General features: G+C 47.6%; 1 protein-coding gene across 1 annotated transcript in view; it reads right to left on the reverse strand.

Annotated features, from left to right (window-relative positions):
• ST3GAL5 (ST3 beta-galactoside alpha-2,3-sialyltransferase 5) overlaps window positions 1-27,030 on the reverse strand; it is a 117,482-nt gene extending 90,452 nt beyond the window's left edge. The window contains exon 1 of the mRNA XM_087863640.1: window positions 19,945-27,030. The gene's annotated coding sequence lies outside the window, so the exon portion shown is untranslated. The remainder of the gene's footprint in view (window positions 1-19,944) is intronic.
• Between the last annotated feature and the right edge of the window lie 216 nt (window positions 27,031-27,246).

Here is a 27,246-nt window from a genome sequence, read left to right on the forward strand (position 1 = left end):
TAGCACTGTGCTTATGATGAAGACAATCCCTGTGTTAGACAAGGGTCCCTATGATCCTCACATCAGGGGAACTGAGTCAGGCTCAGGTCATCCACTACACACACCCACAATAAGCCCAATCATCTCAAATACACGGCCAAGGGCCCAGCACCCAAGGGCAGTGATAATGAAAGCAAGTGGGTTACTTTGAGGGAAAGTCAGTGGTCAAAAGGAGGAGTCCAGGAGCATAACCCTTGTTAGTCTGGCTCAGTCAAATCTAAAGGAGGAGATATCCTGCATATTCTCCAGGTAATCCTCTGTGAACATTATTTCTCAAGGGTTAAGACTAGGGCTGGCAGCAGCAGTTCTGAAAACCTCACAAGGCCACAGCACGCCAGCATTACTGTTGTAGGTTATAGCAGATCCATATAATTTTAAAAATCAACCAAACTGTTGATAAGGCAACATACCATTATGATGCCCATTTTACACCTGGGGAAATTGATAATCAGCTTGGTTCAGTAAGGTCAAGGTCAGAGCCAAAGTTTATACCCTGATCTATTTGATGTTGAAGCCTCAAAGCTTCTAAAATTTAGTTCTTGATCTCATTCCTACTTAGTTTGGAAAAGCATATATATTGTGGCTAAGAGCAGAGATGGGCTTCAAATCCTGGTTCTATTACTTAGTAGATTTTGTGTTAATTACTTAACCATTCTGTGCTTTCGTTTCCTTAACTGTAAAGTGAAGTCTGTCGTAATATTTGTCTCATAGGGTTGCTGTGATATTAACTGAGCTTTGAACACTGTCTGCCGTGTAGCTGGGAATCAATGCACTATTATCATTCTTCACCAGTTAGAGCTGTCTCTAACCTCTGTCTTACCTTCAGCAATGGATACGTAATGAGCACCTGCTTTGAGGCTCAGCTCAGCCCCTGCTTTCAGGCTGCCTTAGTGGGTGGCAGGGGGCTAGCGGAGTCAACAGCTGGGATACTGTAACCCCATTGTGGGTGGTGAGAACTGTTATAGCAGCTGGGGCAGCGGGCTTCAGAGAACAGCCATCTGCGCGGGGGAGGAAAAGGTGCACAGAGTAACCATGTCTGCTCCGGATCTAGGAGAATGAGTAATGATTTTGCAGGAGAGACATCATCATCAGGAGCTGGGGGTCCGTGGTGGTAGGGGAGGCAGAGCCTTTCTGAGCAGTTTATTGGAAGAAAGGATGTTTGGGGCTGGGGGCGTAACGGCCGAGATCAGAGATGCTTTTCCACTACAGGGATGGCTCAGACTGGTGTTTTAAATAGTTCTGGCCAGCATGGGTGGGAGGGTGTCAGTAGGATAAGAATGGGTGGCCGGCTAGGCATCTACTGTCGAGAAAAATTGCATGCAGATCCCAACATGCCTGGGCACGAGTTCTTCAGGAACTCATAGGCTGAGTGTGCCAGACTGTGCTGAGGAGCAGGAAGGTTCCATCCTGGGCGGCTGGGCATGAGCTCTCAGGCTTCTTCCCTCTGCCTCAGTTTACCCTGTGAGGGATGTAATACTCCAGCAAGACCCTCGAAGCTTTGTGAGGCCTGAGGCTGCTGTAAATGAGAGAAGGATCAGATCGTCTGGCCCTGAGCTTTGGAGCCCAGCTCAAGGGAGCTGAATGAAACACGGAACTTCTCACGCAAACAGTCCAGCTGAGGCACGGCTGCCGTGTTGCTGATAAAAGCAGGGAGTTTCCTACATTGCGCCAGTGCATGCCCTCTGCAAGTTTCACGGGCCCCTCGGGCAGATGAACTATCACGAGACCAGCAGGAGCCTGGGCGCGCACCTGCTCCTTTCCCTCGGCAGGAATGCTCTGACACCCGAGCTCTACTGAAGAGCGAGAACGGTCGGGGTAGTTTGCAGACTCACCATACACGTTACAGTAGTAACATCTCCAAGAAAGCCTGCTGTTTGGGAAATAACCTAGTAAAAAGTGGCCAAATCAAAGAAAGGAAGGAAAAGAAGGAGGGAAAGAAGGAAGCTTCATCCTCAGGGGCCGGAAGTAAGCAGCCAGCACCAGTCCCTCCTGCTAAGCACACCCCCAGCCCGGCGCCCGGCCTTGGAGCCTCCCTGTCCACTGGGCCTGACCTTCTCGTCCCTGAAGGAGCCTTTGCCACCCTTTGCTGGCTAGCCTGTGTTCCTGCCACAGCCTTCCTGCCGCTGGATCTGCCCTGCCCCGATCAGGTGTCTTCTCTCCGGCCAGATAACCTGAACCCACCTCCAGGGCGCCCCTTCCACTTTGGCCAGCGTCTGTCCACACCCCAATGAAGCCCACCTCCTTGTCCCTCAGGTCGTCCCTCTGGACACTGGGCATCAGCGAAGGCGAGCCTGGTGGCACCTATGTTACTGGGTAGACCTAGGGAAGTCCCTCTCCAAGGCTGGCTGTGCAAATACAAGCTGTTTATCAGGAGTGGCTTGTGGCTGTGGGTCCTTCCTCTCACGTCTTTTCTTTCCAAAACGCCAAGCACAGAGGAATTGTCTCACCAATGCCATTCAGATGGAAATGTGGGCCACAGGATACCTGCATCTTTTTCAGTCGTGTCTCTGCTTCATTCTAGGGGGAGCCCTTGCTGGGCAGCGGGGGGCTCGTGGCGCTGGCTGGGCTCCGCTGTGAGGGGTGAGCCCCGGGGCGTGGGATGAGGAGCCAAGGAACGGAAGGCAAGCTCCTTCTGCTTCCTTGTTTCCTTGTTCTCCTCCCTTCTCCACTCCCGCGGGCACACGCTTCTGAAGTGCTTCCGGCCTGGGCCGCAGACACCCGGGAGGTTTCCTGGCCGACATACGGGTTCTCCGTCTGGACACGGGCAGGGGAATCCTGGTGGCAGCAGCAGCAGCACTCTGGAGCCCAGACGGAAAATGCCAAGAGGAGCTCTAAGAAATGATTGCTGCCTCTTGGCTTCACTTTTGTGCCTGGTGTGCGGAGCCAGGCGGACCATCCGCTTGCTGCCCGGGTCACGGAGCGCGGCCCTGACACTCTGCCGAGCGCCCTGGGACGCAGGAGGGTAGTAACAGCACGTGCCCGCACAGGCCTGGCTGCTCGGGAGACTGGGTCAGTGCGCGGTTTCTCTCACTCCCCACTGCCCTCCGAGGTATTACCGCCTCCCTTTCGAGGGTGAGAAGAGGGGCCTGGAGAGGCCGAGGGCTTGCCCCATGCCACACAGAGGAGCCTCTGTGCTGCGGGTTCCATGCTCTTTCCACACAGACTGCACCACGCGGGCGTCAGGAGGGGCGGGGCTGTCTCATGCTCTCTGGACGCACGCGCCTTCCCCGCGCGGTCCCTCTCTCCTTCCTTCCTGGACAGAGCAGCACGGGTTTGCTGCCCTGCTGGCATGGGGCTCCCTGGGCTTGCGCTAGAGGCGAGGAGCTTCGAGGCAGCCATTACAAGCGTTGTGCATCCTCCGTCTCGAGGACGGGTACCAGAGCCTGTGGTGCTGTTGGCACAGGGCAAAGTGGAGTACGGGGCAGGGGGCAAGGGAAGCGGGGCGGGGGCTACCCTTGCCTTGGGGAGTTTAATTAGCTCCTGTTCTGAAGGGTGCCGGCGAAAGTGTGCATGAAGACTAAAAACCTGAAAGCAAACAGCTGTTCCATTTGTACGGTTAAGAACTTGCGAGGGCGCAAGTTCAGGTTTCTCAACATAGTTTCAGGTCAACTACAATTAGAACTCTCATTACTGCCCCCAGGTTAAATTCCATGGCTGCTTTTGCCCTAGAACAAAGCTCGGGCTTTCAGACTTCCTGAAGCCACCGTAATGAAGCTCTTCTGGTTGCATTTTTTCCCCTTCTGACTAAATTTGGGGGCCACTTCTGGGATGCCCTTCTCCTTGCTTAAATTCAACTCCCGCTCCCTGGCGCGGTGCTGGGGGTTTTCACCTCCACGATCTCATGAAATTCTCCCAGCCAGCCCATAAGTTCGGTTTCCTCTCTCAAAGTCAGAGATGAGGAAATTGAGTTTTCAAGTGGTTAAGTTGTTCGTCCCACGTCACCAGGCAGCAGGTGGAGCCCGCAGGTCCAGCTACTCTCTGACGTGTGTGGACATGTCGAAACCCATCCGGGGTTAGAAACTCTCCTAACCCTCTCAAAGCGTTCCGTTGTCTTGTTTACGTTTCTCTCACAGCCACCCCACAGCCTCAGTCACACCTGTCAAGTTATTCAGCTACTCATATGGCTGGATTCACTAGTCTGGGCCTCCCTTTTAAGGGCTGACCTTCCCCAGCGTCCCTCCTCATCCTCTCAGGACAAGGAATTTCATCACAGACTACAAAGGCTCTCTGAGGCTCTGTGAAGAAGGGCCTATTCCCTCTGCCTGAAACGTGCCTCCCTCTGCACCAGCTATTCCCACTCTAGTGGATGGAAGTAGCTATAGATTTTGTTTATGCAACAGGTTTTCTCATCCCCGGTTTTCTGATTAACAGTGTTCTTCCCCCCCCACCCCACCCCCCAGCTTTGGGGAACTTCCTCCCTTAGTCTAATCCTCAGCTGTCCAGCATGGTTCTCCTCTATCCCCTGGCAACAGAGGAGAGATGTGTGACTGAGATTTGGCTATTCAGGGGACCCGATCCCTGGGACCATCACGATGGGTTCAAGGATGAGCCTGTGACTGATCCAAGGATTACAATTTTTTCCTCTTTAAGCAATGGTGCAATGAATATTCTGTACGGGTACCAACATCTGCTTTCATTTGTCCAGTTATTCCCATGGGATAAATGCCTGGTTTGAAATTGCTGAGTCACATGTATGTATGTTTTAAATGTTGGTATGTTTCGTGAGGTTGCCCTCCAGAAAAGTTGGCCCAAAGTTACACCATCCCAGCAAGATGGGAGAGCTGGTTCTGCACACCCCAGCCACAGCTGGTGTTGTCAATCTTTAACTATTTACCCGTCTGAGAAGTGAGGACAGCTGTTGAAATCTGTTCCCAATCCTGAGCCTCTTTTTGGGTCATGTTCCCACATGCCTGTCCCTATAGTTACCTACCCCGGCTTTGCTTCTAAATCTCTTGCCTGGTCCTTCATCCAACTTTATTGGTCTCCTTGTATCCTGTTCTCACTCCACTAGACTGGAAAAAGAGTCTTTACCTTATACACCGTCCTTTGCCCCCTAGCTCCTTGCAGGTGCTAAGAACAGTTTGGACCCCAATAATTATTTTTTGAATGAATGAATAAAAGATAAATGAATGAACACCCTTCTATGATCCACCTATTTCCTGTACAGTTCCGAGTGGTGCCATGTTGTTGGGTCTGTGCTACCCTGAATAGAGAGATAAATGCCCAAGAACATCAGGTTTCAGGAATCCGCCTTCAAACACACACACACTCATTCCTTCTCTGAATCATGATGACTTATTTCCCCGTGAGCTCTTAAGTCCAGTCAGATCCCTTCATCTCTAAGTGGCACATTGAGTTCTAGGAAGGGTCATACTCCTTTCAGAGCATTTCTACCATCCCAATCAATCCACAGACATTGCAGCATCAAGTTCAATTTTCCATTTCTGTGCCCCTGAGTTCTGACTGTACGTGGAATCCAGAAAAATAATTAGCATTTGCTGAGTGCTCACTCTTTGCCAGACTGTGTGCTAGGCATTTAAAATACTTCATTAGTCACATTCTTCACGGTCCCTGTGATGTCCACAGGCTCTTTTAAAGGGAATTTGCACTCCGGCCATTCCCAGAGGGAAGGTGAGGGGCAGGAATAGCTTGGCTGCCATAATTTATACCTCAACTTTTGTTCATCAGTCAAGTTCTGTCTTTAAAATTTAAGCCTTCCACGTTTCTTATTAGGTCTAGCCTTGGCTGGTTAATCTTTCGGCGTGGAGTAAATGGGATCCCCCCTCCTTTTTTTGATGTTGTGACATTGACTATTGTTTGTTTATTAGAACATGATTTTTGTAGGTTGATTTTGTATTTGGCCACTTTTCTAAACCCTCTCACTTTTATGAGTTTTTCAGTGTATTCTCTTTGATTTTCTAAGGAGACAATATCTTTTAAGTAGTAAGTCTTGTAATGAACAAGGTAATGATGGTATTTTAACAGTGTTTGGAGATACAATTCACATACTATACAACTTACCCATTTAAAGGGTAAAATTGGGTGGTTTTTTTTTTAGCATATTCACAGGTGTTCAACCGTCATCACAATTAATTTTAAAACAATAAATGGCAATTTTTAAATTCTTTTTTTTCTTCCTAATTGAATTGGTTAGGATCACCAGTAGACTTGTTAGTAGTAGTAATCGTGATGATGGGCAACTTTGTCTCATTCCTGATGTCTGCTTTTTCACCATTGAATAGGATGTTTGCTAACGGGTTTTGGTAGCTGGACTTTATCAAGATAAGAAAGTTTCCTTCTACCTGTAGCTTGCCAAGAATTTTATGTTCTTATTTAGAAATAGGCACACACTTTATCAAATATATTTATCAAGGCATTTATTGTGGTGGGAATAATCTTTTCTGCCTTTTAATCTATTAACGTAGCAAATTAAGAGAGTCTCTGCTTAAAATCATCTTTGTAGTCTCTACGTATAACCCTTTGAAAACACCATTGGATTCAATTTGCTGATAGTTTATTTAGAATGTTGGGCCTTTAACTTTTTAGTGCAATTAGTCCATAGTTTCCCTTCCTTCTTTGTTGGTTTCTTTCCTTTTTTTTTTTTTTTTAAATGTGCTGTGGTGAGCCAAGGTCACACTTTTCTTGGTTGTTTCCAAGTACCGAGTAAGCAAGACTGAGGAAGTACACGCCTAGCTATTTCTGCTCAGTGTGTGACTCTTCTAATGGACAGTCTCTGCTCCAGAGCTTCTCATTGGGTGGGCAAAGACTTGGTCAGATCTGCATCCTGGTCTGACAGCTTCCCCTGCCTAACCCAGATGCCACCCTTTTTCTTGCACAAGTGTTTTTGCCCAAAAAACTGCTCTCCTAACTCTAGCTGGCTTCCCAGAACCCCCATTAGACACATACGCCATCTTTCCAGCTTGGCATCTAGACTTGTAGACTTGCGTTTCCTACACTCTGGAAGGATTCATGTACCATAGAGACAGTCAGGTCCTTGAAAATCAGGTGTAATTCACCAATGAAACCATCTGAGCCTGGTTTTGGTTTTTTGTTAAAGGGAAAGAACTTTGACAACAGTTCTAATTTCTTCTGTGTTTATTGGCCTTTTCAGGGTTTCTGTCTCCTCTCAAATTTTGATAATTTGCATCTTCCTAGAAAACTCAGCATTTCTACCTAGATTTAAAAAATTTTCATTAACATTAATTTCTTTTTAGTAATTTTTAGAATGCTTTAAAATCTCAATAGTTGTTTCCTTTTTCATTTCAAATGTTAATTATTCTTTAAATTTTTATTCATATATCTTATGAGATTTAGTTAGATTTGTTTATAGCAATATGGTCTTTTCAAAGATCAAGATTTAGTTTATTAATCAAGTTTATTTTCCATGTGACTATTCCACCTCATTAAATTCTGCTAATTTTTATTTTCCATCCACCTAATTTCTATGGGTTTATTTTTGCTGACCTTTCATTCCAGCTTTTTGATCTTAAGTCTTCCTTCATTTATTCTGAATTCTTCTTGTTTCTAATAAATTTCCCCTGAGTCCACTTGGATCAAGTCCCATAAGTCCCTGAAAACAAAGTCTCATTTTGGCTTATTTCTAGTTTATACTTTCCTTTTCAACATAAGAGTTACTTTAAAAGAGGCTTTAAAATTTCCAGTGAAAAGATTTTTATTTTGCTACTTTTTGTGTTTTGTTTTGCTTTTTAATTTCTAATTTTATTGTGTAGTAACCAAATAATGAGATTTGTGTGCTTTCTGGAATTTATTGGGATTCTCTTTGTGGTCAAATACATGGCTAGTTTGTAAAAGGGCCATGGGGGTCTGGAAAAAATGAGTACTCTCTTTGTTGGGTACCATGTTTTATTTATATGTGTTAGATACATTTCAGAACTCTGTGGTATCCTGCATTGAAGCCTATAACTATCTGTCTTTTTAGTGGACTGTAGCTTTTATCAATAGGAACTAACCCATGTTTGCTGGGATGATTTTTATTTTATTTTATTTTATTTTTTAATTTTATTTGTGTATTTGAGAGAGAGAGAGAGACCTCACGAGCAGGGGGAGGGGCAGAGGGAGAGGGAGAAGCAGATTCCCTGTTGAGCAAGGAGCCTGACGTGGGGCTCGATCTCAGGACTCTGGGATCATGACCTGACCTGAGCCAAAGGCAGATGCTTAACCGACTGAGCCACCCAGGCGCCCCTATTTTATTTTTTTTTAATAATAATTTTTTATTATGTTATGTTAGTCACCATACAGTACATCCTTAGTTTTTGATGTAGTGTTCCATGATTCATTATCTGCGTATAACACCCAGTGCACCATGCAATATTTATTTTTTTAAATTGTAGTAAAAGACACATAACATAAAATTTGCCACTTTCACCATTTTTAAGTGTACAGGGCCGTGGCATTAAGTACACCATCACATTTGTTGTGCAACCGTCACCACCATCCACCCACAGAATTCTTTTCATCTTGCAGAACTGAAACTCTGTACACAGTAAGTAAGAGCTCCCCACTCCTCTCTCCTCCCAGTCCCAGCTGCCACCATCCTACCGTGTCTACTCTAGGACCCCCCTGTGAGTGGAATCACACGGTATTCATGCCTTTGGGACTGGTTTGTTTCGCTTACATCATGTCCTCAAGTTTCATCTATGTTGTTGCCTGTGACAGAATTTCCTTCCCTTTCCAGGCTGTCATATTCCGCGGTGTGTACAGACTACCTTTTGTTGTTGATCTAATCGTCTGCTGAGGGACACTTCAGCCACCTTCCCGTTAGCTGCCGTGAATAACGCTGCTATGAACATGGGTGTACAAACATCGCTTTGAGTCCCTGTTCCCAGTTCTTTGGGGGCATATACCTAGACGTGGAATGGCTGCATCATGTGGTAATCCTATTTTTAATTTTTCTCCATAGTGGCTGCACCGTTTTACGTTCCCACTAACAATGCGCGAGGGGTCCAGTTTCTTCACATCCTTGCCAACACTTGTTTTCTACTTTTTGCGTTTTATTTATGGTAACTATTCTAATGGGTGTGATGTTTAAATTATTGTTTCTGGTTTCATAGTTGTTAAGTGACATATGATACCTGTCTGGGTGATATCTATTTCCTTCTGCCTTTATTTTTTTTCTTCAAGTTTTTATTTAAATTCCAGTTAGTTAACATATGGTGTAATACTGGTTTCAAGAGTAGAATTTAGTGACTCATCACTTACATGTAACAGCCGGTGCCCATCACCCATTTCACCCCTCCTCCCACCCACCTCACCCTCCCAACGTTCATTTTGTTCTCTAGAGATAAGAGTCTGTTTTATGGTTTGCTTCTCTCTCTCTCTTTTTCCCCCCTATGTTCATTTGTTTTGTTTCTTTCTACCTTTATTTTCAAGCTTTCTGCATAATTTCCTTTTAGATATACCTTTTGGAAATAGGATATAACTTTCTTTTTTTCTTTTTTTTTAACCTAAACTGGCAATCTAGGTCTTGCAATTGGCTAATTTAGCCTATTCGTGGGTACTCTGATTACTTATACAACTAGATTTATTCTTATATTGTTTGTATGTTCTTTATCATATTTTCTTCCCTTTTTTTTCTATCTTTTCTTCAGCTGATCAATTTTTCTTTCTTCCATTGCTTTTCTTATTGTGGGTTGGAAATTATATATTCTATTTCTATTCTTTTGGTAGTTACCATTAACTTTTTAAGACATACTTAAACATAATTTTCTAAAGCATTTTAAATTCGTCTAGATCAAAAGTTAGCAAACTATGGCCTGTGTGCCAAATCCAATCCATCGTCTACCTTTGTACATCCTGCAGGTAAGAATAATTTTTATGCTTTTAAGTAGCTGAAAAAACTCAAAGGAAGAATATTTTGTGACACATGAAACTTCCATAATTCAAATTTCAGCATCCACAAGTGAAGTTTTATTGGAACATAGCCACATTTTTTTTTGCCTACAAATCACCTAGACCTATAATGGTAAAGCCCAAAATATCTGCAATTGGCCCTTTACTGAATAAATTTGCTGATTTCTGGTCTAGATATCTCCCCCCCCCCCCGCCCAAACGAGGTAAAGATTAATACTGAGATTAGTGCTTCCTTTGAATCTCCAAATCTTACTCCATGCCACCCCTATGTTACACTTGGGATTTTGGTTCTAGAAACCAGAAACAACCCAAATGTCCATCAGTAGGTGAGCAGATAAGCCAGTTGTGGTACATCGATACAATGGAATGCTACCCAGTGATAAGAAAACACTGAACTGTTGAAACACACACATCTGAAAGCATGATGCTAAGTGAAAGAAACCAAATGCAAAAGGCTACATACCGTATGATAATATGTGACATTCTAGAGAAGACAAAACTACAGTGATAGAAAGCAGATCTGGGCTTTCCAGGGGCCAAAGGTAAAGGAATGGTGATTGGCTCTAAAGAAGCATGAAGGAACTTTTGGAGTGATGAAAATATGTTATATCATGATTGTGGTAGTGGTTATACAACTGTATACATGTGTCAGAATTCAACCAATTGTATACGTTAAATTGCTGTTTTATTGTGTACACATTTTACCTCAATAAAGCTGATTTAAAAGCCTTTTCTGGGCAAAACTACCCTTTGGTGGGGAAAAAAAAATCTATGATGAGAAGGAGCACGAGAGAACTCTCTGAGGAGAGGGGAATGTTCTATATTTTGATGGGGGGTTATATTACACAATTTAACACATTTGTCAAAAATCAGCTCTTGTATGCTCGAAACTTGCGCCTTTCATTGGATGTAAATTTTACATCAAAGAAAATGCACCAAATATTGAACTTTAGTTAATGATACGCATGCTTGAATATTTAGGAGGAAGTATACAGATGTCTGTAATCTACTTTGAAATATATAAAAAATAAGACGGATAAATGAATGACTCAGTGGAGAGTATGTGATAAAGCAAGTAGAATTAAGTATTAATGGTAGAATCTAGGTAGTGACTGTTCTCGTTAAAATTTATTTATTTATTTATTTATTTATTTTTTTTTTTTTTAAGATTTTATTTATTTATTTGACAGAGACAGAGACAGCCAGCGAGAGAGGGAACACAAGCAGGGGGAGTGGGAGAGGAAGAAGCAGGCTCATAGCAGAGGAGCCTGATGTGGGACTCGATCCCATAACGCCGGGATCACGCCCTGAGCCGAAGGCAGGCGCTTAACCGCTGTGCCACCCAGGCGCCCCTGTTCTCGTTAAAATTTAAATCCCTGTTCTGCCTTGAAGACATTTGTGTTCATACAGGGTAGCTGCATGTGAGACACATCTGGCCCCAGCCTTAAATTATCTCATGTATAAAGAAATAAAAGCCAGGGAGAAGACAGGGCGGGACCAGTGTACTCGCCTAGTTTGAGCCAGCAGCTCACCTGGTCCTTCCTACTTTTGAGGCCCTGCTGTCCCTGTTGATATTCCATAGAGTCCCTTTCTTACTAAGCCTGAGAGAATTGAAGGAGTCTAAGTAGTCTCCTGGGACGTGGTTTATGGCTGCAACCCTGGCAGTGTGAGAAACTTCTGGAACCCCACTTGGAAAATGGAAAAGCAGTAGAGTCCTGGTATGTTAGCACTAGAAGGGCCTTAGACACCACTTCACAGATAAGGAAACTGGTCTAGACAGGGTCAGTGGCTGCCTACGCCCACACAGTGCTGTGATAGCAGGGCCGGTACTCCGCCCCAAGTCTCCTTGCTTCCAGCCCTATTTGGGCTGCAGCCAATCTGATGGTTCCCTGAGAGGCACTGATGGGAGGAGTCCTGCAATTTATGAGGTAGTAGCAGCCTTACTGTGAGAGGACGTGGGTACCACTCCCAGCTCTGCAACCTTGGGCAAGTTACTTCATCTCTTAGTTCGGCTTTCCTCAGGGGTAATAATACCATCTCCCTCCTGGGGTGTTGTGTGGTTTCAATGGACCGTTGTCTGTGGAGCAGTTAGCACAACGCCTGGACCCAGGAAGCGCTCACTCCCTGGAAGCAGTGTCACGGGCGTTACTAGCACGTTACTAGCACGTTACTAGCACTGTTCTGAGAGTCTGGGAAGCCAGATCTTGGCTCTAGTGCTACCCTTGCTAGCTGTGACTGTAATCCTCACAACAATCCCCAAGGGAGGAGTTTTTTCCACATTTTACAAATAAGGAAACGGATACGCCTGTCCAACCACAAGTCTTCAGATCTGGATCAAACACAAAGCCTGTTTTCTGATAATCCTCTTGGCAGTTCTCAGCAAAATGACCACTCAGCCATCCACCTGTTGTGTTCTCAAACTCCTTCCGCTTCAGATGTTCAGTTATGCCAAGGGGCCATCCTGAACCCCATCACAGGCATCATCTGGGGGCTTGTCCTAAGTGGTGATTTTGCCCCCACCCCCCACCCCGAGCTACAAAACAGAATCTCTGGGGGTGGGGCCAAGGATCTACAAAGCCCAGACGTGCTGTGCTGAGGAACTGATAAGAGAGGGTTGGTGGGGAGTCCCTTTGGATCTGCTTAGACCTCGCAGTGATCAGGTTCGGGGCGGAGCGTCTGCCGCATCGGATGCTGGCATTCCTGCTGTATCTCTTTTATGCTAACACTCATGCTAACATGTTTGATGCTGACGCTCGCCCTCCACACTATCGACTGATGTCTCCCCCGACACGTCCTCCAAGGTGCGTGCAGAGCTCGCTCTGGGAGTTTTTCCTTTTCATCTCACTGGAGCGCACAAGCACTGAATCGTTTAATGAGGATTCTAGCACAGACTCAACAGCCAGGGGGCTGGTTTGTGAGGGCTGGTCCTCAATCACGGCCGTGGGCCGCCCTGGCAGGGACAGTGCTTGGAGGAACCAAGTAAGACTGCCTGGCCACACAGGAAGCTGCACAATGAACCCTGCGTTTCCTCAACCACCAACTCGCCATGCTGTCGTCTAAGAACTCATCACATATTATCAAATGTACGCAGGGAGAGCTCTCGAAGCCAAGTCTAGTCCACACAATATTGCTGGAGGCAGACGGGGTTAGGGGAGTAAAAGAGGGACAACACGGGAAATTCGCTCATCCTCCTGGCCAGACCCAGCTCCCCTCACCGCCCTCATCTCTGTTTCATTGACACTTTCCCGGGTCCTGCTCCTTATCATTCCCAGTTCAGATGACCTCCCACCTCCACCACCAGAGGCAGAAGCTACCCCGAGTCCAACAGGCAGCTGGAAAACCGTTCTGGAGTTTGAGCCTCTGGCAGGGAAAATCTCACCTCTTAACCAAACTTGATCCCTGGCAGGGAGAACCTTGCTCCAAATCTGGCCCCCTGCCCAGCAGGGTCCAGTGCCAGGGTGTGCCTGGCATGAGATTAAGTTATGTAACATATTAGCAGTAGAGTCGCATTTAATAAAAGCCAAAGAGCTTCTGAACACACATGTTGCAGGAGGAAAAAAGCAAGTTGGAGCTCTGGGGGAGGGGGGGCAGAGGCAGGGCCTGGGCTGGCTGTGGGGGCCGATGTGTCTCTTAGGACCGGAGGCCCAGGGTCCTAAGAGCCCTGGAGGAATCTTTGCTAGGGCTTGGCAACAATGGCCATTCATCCCACAATGTTTATTGGCACTGCTCCAGACACGGGGGCTATAAAGATGAGAGTCAGAGATGCTGGAATATAAGGCAAGGAGGGGGGGGGTGTTCCTGAAAATTATCCCTCATAGAAGATTAATTCAAAGTATTCTTACATTGGAGTTCCTAGCCTTCTTGTTCGCATGCTTGCTTGTGTCCGTCCTTCATCCCCGCTCCTTCCTTTGTTCCCCTCCTTTCTTTCTCTTCTTTCTTTCTTCCTCCCTCCCACCCTCCCTCTCTCCCTTCCTTTCCTCCTTCCTTCCTTCCTTCCTTCCTTCCTTCCTTCCTTCCTTCCTTCCTTCCTTCCTTCCTCTTTTCAAGTAATGACAACTGTCTGGGGAAGATGCCTTAGCCCTAATTGACCTCAATCAGTGCTAACTTGTATGTTTATAAAGGTCACCCGATGACACTGGTGGAAAAAAATAAGCAAAGAAATTTAAACACAGATTTAGTAAGTCTCCCTAGGGATATGACCTCACAAAGAAAAGAATCGCGTGGTTTTGTAAACAAGGACTTTAAAGGTCATTTTAAAATACAAGATCTGGAGATGACAAATATATACCTACTGGGCAAACGGAGGAGAAAAATTGTCCCAGTATTATTGGGGATGGATAATTGTGGTTTGGGGTACAATTTCCAAGGTCAGCATCCCATGTGGGTTCAGAAAGTACTGTATCTCGAACCTCTTCGGCGAAGTAGAAATGATGTGGGAAACTGAACGAGAGGGGTTATTTCCCCGGCAGCCTCTGAAGTGGGGCTGCCCCCTTTCTAGCTCAGACTCAGGCCCTGGGGAGGGCCAGGATCACATTTGCCCTTCACTGCCACTTCCAAACCATTCTCCCCCCTTCCCTCTTAAAAAACCAGTGGGCTGGCTGACTCTCCCTTGGAATCTCATCAAGCCATCCCACTAGTGCTCTCGTTGTTGCAGGCACCTGCTGACCCCAGGGCACTTCCTTCCATTCCTTAAGGACTTTGAGTCACTCTCATGCTCTCCAGCATTGTTCTATCTCCAGCTTTATTTCTTGGTGATTTCAATATCCACACAGATCCTCCCCAAGCCCCAGTGTCTTCGTCCCCTCAGGCTGCTATAACAGATTGCCAGAGACTGGCAGCTTATAAACAATAGAAATGTATTTCTCACAGTTCTTAAGGCTGGGAAGTCCAAGATCAAGGCAGACTGGGTGTCTAGTAAAGATCTACTTTCTGGTTCAGACAGTGCCTTCTCCCTGGGTCCTCATATAGCACGAGGGGCAAGGGTCTCTCTGGAGTCTCTTTTATAAGGGCACTAATCCCATTCATGGGGGCCCCATCCTCATCGAATCACCTCCCAAAGGCCCGTCTTCCAAACACCATCACATCAGGGTATGATTGGGGGTGGGACACAAACATTTAGTCTATAGCTCCCAGCCTCCAATTCTATGACCTATGCGTGGAGACCAGTGACCTTGTCACTTCCACCTCAACCACTCACTTCCACAGACATACCCTGGAACCCATCACTTCCACTGACTCGAGAGCCTTCCACCGTGCCCCACGCTCCAGCCACTATACCCTGTTTCTCCAGCTCACTCCTTCTCTTACACAGACTCCAATAATTCTTCTTCCAATTGAGATATGCAATTGCTGATACAATCATGTTTTCACTAATATTTAGCCCCTTCACTGCCTCATTTCCATCCTTACCCATCTTATTATACCCATCATCAGGGCGCCTGGGTGGCTCAGTCGTTAAGCGTCTGCCTTCAGCTCAGGGCGTGATCCCAGGGTGCTGGGATCGAGGCCCGCATCGGGCTCCCTGCTCTGCTGGGAGCCTGCTTCTTCCTCTCCCACTCCCCCTGCTTGTGTTCCCTCTCTCGCTGTCTCTCTGTCAAATAAATAAATAAAATCTTAAAAAAAAAAAAAAACCATCAGCAGCATCCCTGGTGGAGTAGATCACGCCATCTTCTGACGCACTCCGGTTTGGACATGCACTCTCTTCGGATCTCCTCTCACCTCACTAGCCTCTCCTTCTCACATTCCTCTGACCCTGATCACTGGGACACCCCCAAGGTTCGGGCTTTGGACCTTTCCCCTGTCACTCTTTACCGACCTCACCCAGTCTCAAGGACTGAGGGACTTCCAAAGTTAGCTCTTCAGCCTAGATCTTGACCCTAAACTCCAAATTTCTATCTCTAATTTACAACTCGACTTCTCTACTTGGATGTCTAATGGGCGTCCTAAGCGTAACACCTCCTATCCTTCCACTGTGTTCCTCCTAATTGTCACCTCAGAAAAGGACAACTTCAGTTGCTTGGGCCCAGCGACTTGGCGGTCACCCTTGATTTCCTTCTTCCTCTCATGTCCTACATGCAATCAGTTGGTAGATCCTGTCGGCTTACATTCAAGATACATCCAGAACCCTGTGCTTCTTACCACTGCTGCTAATATGGTCCAAGCCACTGTCATCTCTCATCTGGATTATTCCAGTAGCCTCCTAACTGGTCTCTCTGCCTCTGCCCTCATCCTTGCCATCCGTTCCCCATAAAGCAACCTGAGTAAACTTTCTGGAACTCAAGTCAAATCGATTTCAACTCACTTGTCAACACTAGCTGATTGTTAACAATTGCCTGAGGTGTCCTGGGGAGAACTGTTGGTTTATAGAAAAGAATGCCAGGATTGTTTGGCAATGTTTGCCAAGGCCTAGGCAGAGGGAGTGGGACGCGCAAGCCACAGAGTTACATGGCTCCTCTCCCCGGTAGGCCTGCTTGGACCAGGTTCCCCAGAGACGGGGATCCACGGGAAGGTAGCTTAGTCAAGAAGCCATCCCAGGAGCGGGGAGTAAGACAGAGAAAGGACAGAAGGGAAGGGAAGAAAGCCCAAACAGAGTATCTTAATAAGTAGGTCACCTCTAAGAGCACCCACGGCTCAGGTGGGGCACCTCTGGGGGAGGGTTGGGAACACACCTCAGAGTTGCACCACCTGAGGCCAAGGGGGTAGAATCAGTTCTCCAAAGCCCCTCAGCTTCCAGTGCACCCACGGATGAAGGCCCCAGGTGGAGGGCACAGCCTGCAGGGGGACGCCCTTGGCACTTGTGGAGAGGCTGCTGTCAGAGTCCGCTCCGGCACCCCATCTATGGTGACCGGCCCTGCCCTGACAACGGAGCTCAACCCCAGCAATGTGCTCCTCCGGAAGAAACAGGCCAGACCCAGAGTTAACTAGGGGAGGCCACGTGGCCCAGTGGGATAGACACAGGCTCTGGAGTCAGCTGAACCTGGGTCCACATCCTGGCACAGGCCGTGACTTCCGGTGAGTTACAGGACTTCCCAGCACCCTCATAATAACAGAGAAGTAACAGCTCCTGCCTGTGGGCTGTTGTGAGGATCCTCTGAGGCTCCCCTTCCAGATACTTCCCTGACACTCGCCCCCCAACTCATCTACACGGCTTGCCACCCAGCTGCCTCCGAGCGGCTTCCTGCCCAGAAGCTCGGCCCCTGTCTAGGCATAACATCTGGCGTGCACAAGACAGCAGTCCACTGAGGGGCAGGCAGAAGTTGTTAGAACTTTCTTTTATCCTCATTTTTAGTTGTCCTTTTCAAAGTTTTGTTTTGCTTGTGCAAGTGCGTGATTTATGCATAAATAAAGGTACACATATTAGGGTGTGTGCTCAAAAATATCTCATGGGTATATGACCCAAACAGTTTGGAGACAACCGCCATGGATCCTTCTTTCTTGGCCCGGATAACACACGTCTGGCCTCCTTCCTGCTCAGGCCTCTTCCCACAGCCCGCCCTGCCTGTAGTCTCACTCTTTCCTCCTAGAATTAACATCTTGCAGCCGTTCAGTGCCTGGGCTCTCAAGGTTCGTAAAGGAAGGTGTTACTTCTTACCTATGATCACCGCAAGAGGCCCGATCTTGCCCCTTCCTGGGCCTCACCCCACAGCACCACCACCGTCTCCCGACACCTGTTGCTTCCTCGAGGCAGAAGCCATCAGGGTCTCCCTGCGGGCCACAGACCAAGTCCAGTTTCCTGCGTCAGTTGCCCTGAACTTGCCCACTTCCTGGGCCATCTCCCATGGTTCCTGGTCCCCCACCTGGGCTCCATGCCTTTGCAGTCCCTGGGGCAGACCCTGAGTTCCCAACTCTGCTCCTTTCCCCAAGGTGCACTTGTCCCCAGGCCTGCAGATCTAAATCCCATCAGACTCCCAGGCCCAACGCAGTGGCCACATGGAGCACCGGGCCACCGGGTGACATCTTCCGGTGCCTTCTAGAAACTGTACCTGCCTGGCCCCAGTGACACTTCCCAGCGGCAGCTTTGGGTCAGGGTCAGCTTCAAAATTTGTGGGCTTAACAAAATGAAAATACAAGGCCCCTTGTCAAAAAAGAAGAAAAGCTGCCATTAAAGGCACTAAAATATAAAGCTTTTTCCTTTCTTCCCAAATCTCTTGTCCTGTCATGGTGTTTTTTCGTTTCCTATTTAGTGTTGCATTCCCTCAGGCAAGGGGATGCGATGGCAGACCCTCGCCAGCACCAGGCCACCCTTGCCCTCCACAGCTCGGTTCTCACGCATCATCGGCTGTGGGGCTCCCCTCCCACTGGAAGCTGCTGGATTGGCATGTCGAGCCAGGCATCCCCCTGCCCATGGGCGGGCGACCCCCCAGCGGATTGCAGCCTGTGCCCTCGGCTGCTCTAGGGACTTGCATCAGGGGAGGGCAAGAGGTCTGCCTCTGCTGACCGGGCCATGCCGCCAGCCCCATGCAGAGACAGCTGCCCCCAGGCTGTGTCCTGAGACACAGCATGCCCCCCCCTCCCCGTTCCCAGGCCCCTCCAGCCAGGGCAGGGGTGGCAGAGGCTGCTGGCCAAGGGCAGGGCGGGGAAACTGGGAGAGACGAGGGCATTAGGAGTGAGGAGGATGGGCACCGAAGACCACTTCTGGAGGAGGTGGCGGAAGAGAGGATGGTGCCTGGGCCGAGGCCACCAGCTACCAGCCCAGGTGTCACTGTCCTGTTGGACTTCACTTGCGCGATACCAACTCAGAGATCCATTTCTTAAAAACCCCATGCACCCCCACGTCCGTTGCTGCATTATTTACAAGAGCCAAAATATGGAAAGACGCTAAGTTTCAATCAATGGATGAATGGATAAAGAAAATGTGGTATACAGATACACAATGGAATACTATCCAGCTATTAAAAAAAGAAAAAAAAGAAGGAATTCCTGCCATTTGTGAGAACATGGATGGGCCTGGAGGGCACTATGCTAACTGAAATAAGACAGAGAAAGACAAATACCCTATCATCTGACTTACATGTGGACTCTGAAAACACCACCACCACAAAACTGAGTTCATAGATACAGAGAACAGACTGGCGCTTGCCAGAAGTGGGGGAGAAGAGGTCAAAGGTAGAAACTTCCAGTTATAAAATAAACAGGTCATGGAGACGTAACGTAAAGGGTGGTGATGATTCACGATGCTGCACTGCGTATTTGAAAGCGGCTACGAGAGTAATCTTCATTTTGTAACTCTGTATGGTGATAGATGTTAACTGGACTTACTGTCCTGATCATGTCTCAATATACACAAATACCAGGGCGCCTGCGTGCTCAAGTTGGTGAAGCGTCTGCCTTCGGCTCAGGTCCTGGGATCGAGCCCCAAGCCCCGGGGCCAGCTCCCTGCTCCGTGGGGAGGCTGCTTCTCCCTCTCCCTCTGCCCCCGCTCTTCTCAAATAAATAAATAAATAAATAGGGGCGCCTGGGTGGCACAGCGGATAAGCGTCTGCCTTCGGCTCAGGGCGTGATCCCGGCGTTATGGGATCGAGCCCCACATCAGGCTCCTCTGCTAGGAGCCTGCTTCTTCCTCTCCCACTCCCCCTGCTTGTGTTCCCTCTCTCGCTGGCTGTCTCTATCTCTGTCAAATAAATAAATAAAATCTTTAAAAATAAATAAATAAATAAAATCTTTAGAAAAAAACAAAAATTTACACAAAGATTGAATCATTATGTTGTACCCCCGAAACTAATATCTTGTTATATGTCAATTATACCTCGATTTTAAAAGTAATTAAAAACTTCAAGCCAAGGCACACAGCGCATGAAGTCCCAAACACAGGAGCTCTCTGACCACGGGGCCTGTGGGACAGCACTGGTCTCACACCCACAGGTCCGGCCCCGCTTCAGGCTAGTTATTCATGCACATTATGCACGTCGAGTCTCCTCTACAAAGCGGATGTTTCCCCAAGCGCTCCTCACACCACGGGCTGCTACACAGGCTGCCTCGAGACAACAGGTGGACGGGCATTTCAAGCATTTTAATAGTTTCATAGTTTATACTTACGTAATGTGTATCAGAAAACACCAAGACCATCGCAATCCGTAATTTCACAGCGATGCTGTGTCAGTTTGAGCTGCTGTAAAAAGACATCGTCAACTGGGTGGCTTATCAACCTCGGACATTTACTCCTCACGGTCCTGGAGCCTGGAAGTCTGAGACCAGGGTGCCGGCAGGGTCGGGCTTTGGTGAGAGACCTCTTCCTGGCTGCCGACTGCCCACTTCTCCTCATAGCCCCTGGGGTGAAAAGAGACAAAGAGAGCTCTCTGCGGTCCCTTTTATGGGAGCACTGGTCCCGTTCACGAGGGGTCCACCCTCGTGACCTAATCAGCTCCCAAAGGCCCCACCTCCTCCTACAGCAACAGAAGAATTTTGGAGGGACGCAAACACTCAGTCCATAATAGATACATAAACTCTCTCAGAAATAAATTTACTGAAGGGAAAAAATCAGTGGCTCTAAAGAAAAATACTAAATAAACGATAGTATACGTGATATTCAGATATGGCCAAAAATGAGAAGACGGTCCTCAGAGTTTGAGAAACACCACACTAGATGGTGAGTTCTTCAGTCACAAATAGCTTGTCACATACGTCAGACAGTCATAGATATCCCTCCACTGGTCCTCAGCCTCCCCGAACCCCCCCTTTAGGGGCAGCCAATGCTGAACGAATGGATCAGCCAATCAACCGACGACAGCTTGGGCACCGGCAGCCTGAGCCTCTCTTTTGAAAACTCCGTGTGTAGGACTTTTTTCTGATTCATCAACTTACTTGGGATTCATTTCTACACATTTGAGAAAAAACTGCTAAAGAAATCAATTCTTTTAAGATACATAGAGCTTGTTCTGTAATGCACTGCCTGCCTCTCCCTGCCCCCCCCCCCCCGCGTTCAGAATCTCACCACCGACACTCAGCAGGAGGTAGAGCGCCCTCTCCTCCCGCCTTGGCTCCGTTAGCCTGGAGGCTGGGTCCTGCCGGTGGTCTGAGAGGACACTCTGTGACAGGGAGTTCCCCAAGGCCTTACCTGGTAGGGATAGCATGACGAGGAGAGACTAGTTGATATGCTTGGGAGGTCCTGGATGAACCAGAGGCCAGTTTTTCATCAAAAAGTTGCCAGCCCTTAGAGAAATGGTCTCCAGGGTCACCTTTCCATCAAATTTCACCTTCTTAAATGACAGAGCCACAAAATTTTAAAAAGGACAAAGATTGACATGTTACCCACAACACACATTTTGGAAGCAAGTTTCACTAAAATGGAGGAAAAGGAGAATCACAGATTTTTTAAAAATTTAAATTCAATTAATTAACATAGAATGTATTATTAGTTTCAGAGGTAGAGGTCAGTGATTCGTCAGTCTTATATAACACCCAGTGCTCATGACATCACGTGCCCTCCTTAATGCCTAGCACCCAGTGACCCCATCTCCTCACCCACCCTCCAGCAACCCTCAGTTTGTTTCCTATGCTTAAGAGACTCTCATAGTTCGCCTGGGTGGCTCAATCGTTAAGCATCTGCCTTCGGCTCAGGGCGTGATCCCGGCGTTATGGGATCGAGCCCCGCATCAGGCTCCTCCGCTATGAGCCTGCTTCTTCCTCTCCCACTCCTCCTGCTTGTGTTCTCTCTCTCACTGACTGTCTCTCTGTCACATAAATAAATAAAATCTTAAAAAAAAAAAAGAGTCTCTCATAGTTTGTTTCCCTCTCTGGTTTCATCTTGTTTTATTTTTTCTTCTCTTCCCCTATGATTCTCTGTTTTGGGAAAACACGGATTTGAGGGTTATAGGCCAAAACCACCACCTCCGGCTTCACCGATGTTTGTCAGGTGGCCTTTTGTTTCTTGAATAATCATTAACTTACATTTATACATGTTATTTACTGTCGCTATTTCATGAATGACCAAAAAAAGGACTTCCTGGCATGATGCTTTCAATCTACTAGAACATATCACCAGTGTTTTCTTTCTTTATTTATGAGAAGCTTAATTTTGTAGTTTCGAGGTAAGCATTTTGAACGAGCTGACACGTTTCAGGACTTATCCAGCACATATATCGAGGATGGGTGTACGTGCTCGTTGTAAAAATTCAAACATGACACAGATGGGGGACTTAGAAAGTGAGAGTTCCCCTGTAATTACACTTTCCAAAAATAAGCAGTGGTACATGCTTCCAGATTTTGTCCATGCTCGTGTACACACACACACACACACACACACACAGCAAGAGGCTGTTACTTTTTATGCTGCATAAAATTTCCTTTGCCTTGACTCTGCCTTGGACATCTTGTCATGTCAGTTGGCCGGGATCTACCATGTGAGAGAACTCACGCAGGACTCATCAAACACATATTTGTGGTCAGACTCAATACGGCATCATGATTACAAGGATCTGCTGAACTCAACTTTCTCCCCACCACCACATGCCAGAAGGGATGACATTCACCCACACTTGGGAAATGGCTGACTCTTCTCGGAGACCGTCCCGTGCTCATCGCCCACAACCCACAACCCACAGCCTGTCCCGCACAGCAGGGCAGTTGGGGAGCCCCACCGTGCTGGCCAAGCCCACCCACTTGGCCCAAAGGGTGATTTCCCAGGCAGACCTAGTCTATCAACTGGACAGTACCCTCAGAGGAAAAGTCTGAGTTCTAGGGAAGAAATTCACTTACTGAAAAATATGCGAAGAGGAACTACATAATCAAAATGACTATATGTTTAATTAAATGCCTGCAAAGCAAACCATTATGTCAACTTCGTTAATTGGTAAATGTACTATTTATAATCATTTCCCGACATTTGAAGAATGAATTGAAAGTAATGTTTGCCCATCTGCAAGAATTCTTGAGGAATGTGTGAAGACTGCCGACAAATAACGTGCATTCCTCATATCCTTATTTTTAAAAGCAAAATTATTAAAGGGGTAGGGTTGCCTGGGTGGCACAGCAGTTGGGCGTCTGCCTTCGGCTCAGGGCATGATCCCGGCGTTATGGGATTGAGCCCCACATCAGGCTCTTCTGCTATGAGCCTGCTTCTTCCTCTCCCACTCCCCCTGCTTGTGTTCCCTCTCTCGCTGGCTGTCTCTCTCCCTGTCAAATAAATAAATAAAATCTTTTTTAAAAAAATTATTAAAGGGGCACCTGGCTGGCTCAGTTGGTTAAGCATGCAACTCAGGATCTTGGGGTTGTAAGTTTAAGCTCCATATTGGGTGTACAGATTATTTTTTTTAAATAATAAATTTTATTTTTTTAATTAATTTATTTATTTTTTATTTAATTAATTAAATAAATAAATTTATTTATGATTAAAAGCAAAATTATTAAAACAATTGAAAAGTATTTTGCAATGGGGCTCCTGGATGGCTCAGTCAGTAGAGCATGCAACGCTTGATCTTGGGGTTGTATGTTCGAGCCCCACGCTGGGTGTAGTTTACTTAAAAAATAAAATCTTAAAAAAATATATTTTGCAATAAAAATATATATACACACATATACATGAGTATGTGTATGTGTGTGTATATATAAATATGTATAGTGAGGGCTGTGCTTAACATTTTGAAGTACTGCGGGGCCAGAGTCTTTAGAAGTAAGAAGGCCCAGGGCTGCACAGGACCCCAAGAAACCTTGTGCTCAGCCAGGATCCCCTTCTGCAAGCCTGTGATAGGAGTTGGGCTGAGTCAAAAGGAAGTTCTTCTTGAACAATTTCTAAAAATAGTCCCTAGCATGAGGGCAGGATATTAGTGGTCTGGGAACTAGGAGAATCAGAGGCAGAATTTAGAGAGCTGAAAAAATGGAAACCCATGGCCTACAAGGTGTTTTCAAGGCTCCCTTGGCCCTCTAGAAAGACATAAAATTCTATCATTAGAGCCAATGTCTTTATTAGCCTAGATCCCCACTGAAATGCAAGTAACTTCAGGAATAAAGTGCTTGTTTTCTCTTCCTTAAAAAAAAATAACAGAAGTGAAGCCTGTATAACAAAGAGCACACATCTTAAGAGTATGGCCTAATGATCTTTTACATAAATAACCCCCGGGTTAGCACCACTCGGATCAGTGCATGAAAGATTTCCATCACCCCGGAAGGTTCCCTTTGCCTCCTCCCAGGTAAATTCCTCCTCCAAGGTAACCACCATTCTTATTTCAGTCACCGTAGATTAGTCTTGCCTGTTTTTGAACCTCATATAGATGGAATCATACAGGATGTACTCTCTTGTGTCTATTGTCTTTCTCAATATCGCATCCGTGAGATTTATCCCTGTTGCTGAGAGTGAGGATAGCTCTTTCGGGTGGTAGCAATGATGGATTTGCATATGGCCAGACATGTCTATTATTGCTGGTCCCATAGTCCTCTTCCGCATCATGCAATCATCATCTCTCACCTTTTCCCTCACAATACACAGCTGTATCAACGGACAAGTAAATGTCATAATTTTTTACAATTTAAATGTGATTTTTTTTTCCCCGGGTACAAAAGTTACACATGCTTATAGAAGAGGAAGAAGAAGAAGGAGAAGAAGGAGGAGAAGGAGAAGGAGGGGAGGTGGAGGGGAGGCAGAGGGGAGATGGAGGAGGAGGAAGAAGGAGAGAGAGAGAAAGAAAGAAAGAAAGAAAGAAAGAAAGAAAGAAAGAAAGAAAGAAAGAGAGGAAGGAAGGAAGGAAAGAGCCCCGTGGACATTAGCCCCAGGGCCCACCACGATGAACTTTCTGCTCACTAATCTCCACCTCAGAGTCTGCTTCTGGGGGCACCAACCTGCCACAGGGTAGGAAGAAAAGATGACGCATGGAATCAGGCGGGACCGGCACAGGTCCTTCCTCCTGGTCCGAGCCCTGTTATCTTCACATCCCACATTCCTGGACTTCTGTCCTCCTGGAGAATTGCTTACTTGGCACTCAGCGTCTCCAAAGGAAAAAAGATAAGTTTTGCAGAGAGGGAAGGCCAGATCTAGTATTACCTAGCTGAGCCTTAATTTCTTCATCTGTAAAATGGGTCTTTGCCAAGGTCACTCCACCTCCTGTATCTTTCCCACCCTCCTCCATCTTCCTCCATAGCCCCCACTTCCACCATCCCTTAGCTGGTCTTTCCAATGCCCCCTCCACACTTCACCCAGAGCATTCGCCAGTGCTGTGGGGGTGAGACAGCAGGCGTGGGTTCATACGGGGTGGGCATTGAAAATTGTGTGAGATCGTTGCTGTTGTTTAGAGCACTTTAGAGGGTGGGCTTTCTGAAGCCCCATTTTAATTAAATAGTGCCCTCCCCCCCTTTCCCCACCCCCACGCAAAACAAAACTCCAGAGGTCTCCACCGCCAAACACAGTCTAGATCTGTAAGCCTAATCCAGGGTCTGTGATCTTTCAGACCCTCACCCCCATCACATGGTACCAGGCACCCGCGCCCCACGGCTCCCTAGACCTTCTCCCTCTGCGCCTCTGCCGTACTGACTGTGGCTGCTGAGGCCCGGCTCCTAGAACAGCTCTTCTACAAAGCCTTCGGAGAACCCCCAGGTCAAAAGCATTTGCTTGTACACTGATGATAACATTTGCCATTAGCCGTCTCTTGTTAAGGGTTAACTCGGTTAACTAGTTTCAATGCTTCTTTAGTTAAAGAATTACATGTCCTCATGACTTGGTATCTTATCAAGTGCCTCTCCTATTTTTCCAAACTTAGCCCCAGAATGTATCATTCCTACAGATGTGTCAGTGGAGGGGAGTTAGTTTCTTGGCTTAGGTTTGGGAAAATGTACAAAAGGGATTTGTGTCACCTGTTTGTCCCCTGCCCCCAGATGAACAACTGAAGAATGCAGGCCTAGGTGGGGACCTCATACAATGTCCACCCAGAAAAACCCCAAGTCTCCACCCTTTCCTGGAGTGGAGGAGGGGGCTGAGTGGACTTGGGAGTCCCATAGCACAGCACTAGGGGTATTTGCAGGGTATTTGCAGCCCAGGGGAGAAGCTGGGACTCAAGGACTCCCATGTACTGTCTCCACTGACACTTGTGGCCAAGTCAGTGTCTGGGTGCCATAGAAACCTCTATTGGGAGGAGAGAGGAAAAGCAACTGCCCAGGCCACCCACACTAAGCCCATTGTCCCCGGAGCCAGCTGGTCCCTGAGAGGCCCCTTATCAGCCCCTCCCAGGCCTACAGCGCCCCGGCTCCTGGCTGGCTGCCCGCCTGCCAGCGGCACCAGCTTTCCTCTTGCTGGCCCGGCCTGGGGAACCAAGGGGAGTCTCACCTGCCTCAGGACCCACTACCCATCCTGTGCGTTCCCGTGATCTCAAAGGCAGCGCAGCAGGGAGGCCAGAGAGCTCACTTCTTAGCTCCCTTGCGCCCTGGGAGTGGTGGATACAGTGCAGAGAGAAGGCCTGCTGGCAGCCCGTTCACTGCAGCCTCTCTTTAGAAGCTGAAAAGGAGAAAATCTGTTGTATAGTTGGGCGGCTTGTGCTCAGAGAGTGCCGTGTGCTGTGCCTCCTGGCCGAGAGGAGAAGGGCCATGTTCCGGGAAATGGCTCTGGAACTGGCCTCAGGGCCCGAGAATAAACCCGTCTGGGCCACCCAGTCCCTGGTTCTGCTACAGGCCCCACCCATTCTTTTCTCCTCTTCCAAGTCCTGGAAGCTTCCCTGAAAGCCAAGCCACTCTCCAGTATCCCTCCTCCTGCTGCTTCCCTCGCATCGTCTCCCAGAGCCAAGGCCTAGCTGCACACATCTGATCCCAGGCAACATCGGCGCATGAGCGGGACAGAAGGGCCAGATGACTCTGAGCCTGCTGCCCCACCCCCTCCCCATCTCCATTTACCAGTTCGGGGAGCAGAAGCTGAGGCTGGGGCAGGAAGGGCTGCCGAGGTCACGGGCCCGGCGCAGGGCCCTGCAGCCTGCCTCTTTATCACACGGGTTGCTTTGCCCTGCTTTGAGCCCAGACTTGATATTCACAGGTCAGGAGTCCAGGAGATCCCCCGGAACAGCAAAATTCACAGGGGTTGGAAGCCCCCAACTCAACCCAAAGCAAAGTGAGGATGTCAACAACTAGAAGGAAGGACATGAGTACAGCACTGCCTCCCACCAGCAGTCACCCCAGTGTCCCCAGGGCACTCCCTGCACGCACACCAGTGTGGCCAACAAGGGCACCTGCCTTGAAGCAAAGTACCCCAGGCTCCTGGAGGGAGGGGATGGTCTGGATGGGTGGCTGAGGGGAGCCTCGGCTTTGGACCCAAAGCTTGGGGGGGCTCCAATCCCAGCTGGGGGACTTGGGACAAGTTACGTAAACTCCCTTAGCCTCAGCTTCACCATCTATAAAAAGAGAGCAATAGAAATTTCTATACACCTTCCG

This window comes from Ursus americanus, chromosome 7, assembly GCF_024610735.1.
Source record: "Ursus americanus isolate L20-20 chromosome 7, mUrsAme1.1.p, whole genome shotgun sequence".
NCBI lineage: Eukaryota > Metazoa > Chordata > Mammalia > Carnivora > Ursidae > Ursus > Ursus americanus.